Source organism: Petaurus breviceps, unplaced genomic scaffold, assembly GCF_028583685.1.
Source record: "Petaurus breviceps papuanus isolate PSGF00001 unplaced genomic scaffold, PetGlider_PUasm1.0 90383, whole genome shotgun sequence".
Taxonomy (NCBI): domain Eukaryota; kingdom Metazoa; phylum Chordata; class Mammalia; order Diprotodontia; family Petauridae; genus Petaurus; species Petaurus breviceps.
Window position 1 is genome coordinate 740,954 of NW_027187234.1, and position 3,482 is coordinate 744,435.

General features: G+C 34.3%; 1 pseudogene; it reads left to right on the plus strand.

Moving 5' to 3' along the window:
• The first annotated feature begins 2,308 nt into the window (after positions 1–2,308).
• LOC138177288 (mitotic spindle assembly checkpoint protein MAD2A pseudogene) lies at positions 2,309–2,995 on the plus strand (annotated as a pseudogene).
• The last annotated feature ends 487 nt before the right edge of the window (positions 2,996–3,482 follow it).

The following is a 3,482-nucleotide window of genomic DNA, read 5'->3' on the forward strand; positions in this document are numbered from 1 at the left end:
TATCCTCAAAGCTTAAATCTTTCTATTTGTCAAACAATCATTTGCTGTTGTATATTATATTTCTGTTCTGTTCCATTGATCTACCTTTTTTTTCCTTGGCCAGTACCAGATAATTTTGATAATGATTATCTTATAATATATTTAAATATCTGGTACTGCTAAACCTTCTTCCTTTATATATTTTTCATTAATTCCTTTGATATTCTTGACCTTTTGTTCTTCCAGGTGAGTTTTGTTACTATTTTTTCTAGCTTGATAAAATAATTTTTTGGTAATTTAATTAGTATGGCATTGAGTAAGTAGTTTAATTTTCATCTTTATTATATTGACTCTGCCCACCCATGGACAATAAATATTTTTTCAATTATTTAAATCTAACTTATTTGTAAGAAAAAAAAGTGTTTTATAATTATATTCACCTCAGTCAACTTTCTAAACACATTCAACATTCTATCTGATCCTGAGAATAGCTCTAGGAAGCAGACTTGGAAGGGATTGTTATGTCCACATCAGACTAAGAAACAGGTATAGAAGTTAAATAGTTTAGATTTGGTTCTGAAAATTAGCTGCACAAAGACAGGACAAAGGAAGCATGACTAGACAATAGTTCTCTGAAAAAGATCAGGGGGTTTAGTGGACTGCAAGCTCAAAATAAGTCAATAATATGACATGGCAGTCCCCCTCCTCCACAAAAACCATTTGAGGCTGCACTAAGGGAGGGACAGTATCCAGAATAAAGTAAGTAATATGTTGTATTTTGCTCTCCAGATCTCATCTGGAATACTGTAATCACATTTTGGGAAGGACATTGGCAACCTGAAGTATATCCAGAGGAGGGTGAGGAGCTTAGTGAGGGAATTGGAAACTATGCTGTGCAAGGATCAGTTGAAAGAACAGAAGCTATTGAATAGCTGTAATAGCTTTCCTTAAGTAGACGAAGGCCTGTCGTTGTTCATAAGTGGAATTGGACTTGTTCTATTTGGACACAGAGGCCAAACTTAGAACTACAAATTACAATTTCAGAGAGGAAAATCCAGGAGTGATACAAGGAAAACATTCCTAACAGGAAGAACTCTGTCTCACAATGGGAACACATTACCTCATAAAGTGATGAGTACACTATCATCAGTATTCAAGTGAAAAGAATGGGAAGGAGGATCAAAGGGAATAAGTTTATTAAGTATCTACTATGTGCCAGGCACTATGCTAAATGCTTTACATATATTATCTCATTTGATAATAATATCTAATAGTGACATCTAATTTGATAGTGGAAGATGATTGGCCACTTTTGGGGAATGTTATGGAAAAGATTTCTATTCAGCTATGGATTGGACCCCTGAGCTCTTTCTAATTATGAGATTCTAAATTTTATAAGATTTGAGAATTAGAAGGCAGCATAAAAGTATAAATTGAACTTCCTTTCTCAACATAAGGAAAGTGAGGCCCAGAGAAGATACATGATTAGCTGATGAAATGAAAAGAAAAAACATTTACTAAGCACTTATTATGTATGTACTAGACACTGTGCCTAGAAATATAAATACAAAAAGAATAATGGTCCTTGCCCTCAGGAACCTTACATTTCAGCAGGTGAAGACTATATAAATAAGATGTGTGAATTACTTAAGGCAAGCAACAATTGTGATATGGTATCATTTTGTGACAGCAGTGGTCATGTATGTGTGCTTCTACTGATTCTAGGCTAACTCAAGATGTTTGGCTTAAACCAAATGAAAAAAGATTGAAATGTTTTCCCAATCTTTATTTAGTTAGATCTATATCAGTTGAGTGCAAGATTGTGTGCTATATATGTGTTGTGGCTTTTAAAGAATGCCTATTACTCCAAGGAAATTTGTAAAAGTTATTGTTCTTAAAGAACACACCTCAGTAGTTGGTTGTGAGGAAAGCAAGTGTGTCTAGGATCATTCAAGCCTAGAATCATTCAAGAACTAAAATCAGTTATGCTGAAGTTCAAAGGAAATTTAAAATGAGAGGCAACACCAAGAACTGACAAAATATTGCTACAAAAGAGCATAATTAATCCTTAAAAAAATCAGCAAAGACCTTTCAAAGGACTTAGCATCTCAAGGAGCTGTTACTGATTCCTTTGTATTGTAACATCAACTTTTGAAGTTGGAAGAATAGTGAGAATACCAGTAAACAAAGAAAAAGTTGCTGACCATTGCTGTGAAGAAAGAATGCCTTTCATGGCCAAGACAATACAAAGACTGGAGTACCAAAGCATGGAAAAAGGGGGAATGGCAAGGCTGTTGCTGGAGGAGGTTCATATCTGCTGCCTCTTTAGATGTATCTGGCAGCAGTCATAGAGCTACAGTTCACCCAGGACCAAGACCTCAACTCGAATAGAAACACCAAATTCTCATTAGGCATCAAAAGTATTTTGTGTCAGTGTGGTATATACCCATTTGAAATATTTACATAGGTATAGAAATATGGACTCCTTTTCTTGTAAAAATTGATTTTGATCTTATAAAATAGTTGAAAATGTTATGTAACAACTAAGAGACTGGTCATGGAAGTCTTCGGTTCAGAAGTTGTTGATGATGATTCCTAATACTAGGAGTGGTAAAATCCTTGGAAGTTTGTGGTATGATACTGCATTCTGTGTGACAAAACTGAAAAATGATATAGTGCTCCAAGAGAGGATCTGGAAAAAAAAACTATCCAAGACAAAATTCATTCATTCAGTGATTTGATAAATTATGGCCATGATGACATTTCTTCCATTGTTACAAGTAGTTTGAACATCTTATATATTGATTTACAGAGGCAAAGAGCTTGTAATCCATGAGGAATGGGAAGGGAAGAGATCCACCTTGTTTCCTTTGCTACTACCATTCACAAAGTAAATCACATGGTGGCCTACAAAATTCCTATCAATATGGCAGAATTATTCCATGCCATGGTTTCCTCTGAAATAGAAATCTGTGGGAACAATCTTTATTCATTCCCACCAAACCAAAGGGTTTAACAGCCATCCTTTAGCCTGGCTCCAATTTACTAATGTAAAGAAGGTTTTAATTAACTGTTTGGGGAGGCAAGCTCTGTAATGTTACAATTTAATGCAAGGTACCAATTAATGAAATATCATGTGGGCTCTCAATTAGCAGTCACAAAGAAAGCAGAGTTGATGGTGATAGAAATAGTAAATTACTCAAGTGAAACCAATCATTTGTTATCAGTTTGCTCAATGAATATATTCTACTAGAAGCTGTTACTCAGCTGCATGAGAAAGCTCTTTGACCTCAGATTATTTAATAAAATATTTTTAAAATGCACAACTTAACTAAAATGTGATAGCTTTGGTCTGGTTAAGAGGTCACACAATTGAAGTTATATTGATACATGGAATTTTTTTTTTCTGATTTAAAGGAACAGGTTTGCTTTTGGTTTTCAGGTTTTCTTTACTAGTTAACTTCTATTTCTTTCTTTAAAGCCTGCCTTTATCCTTGTTACTA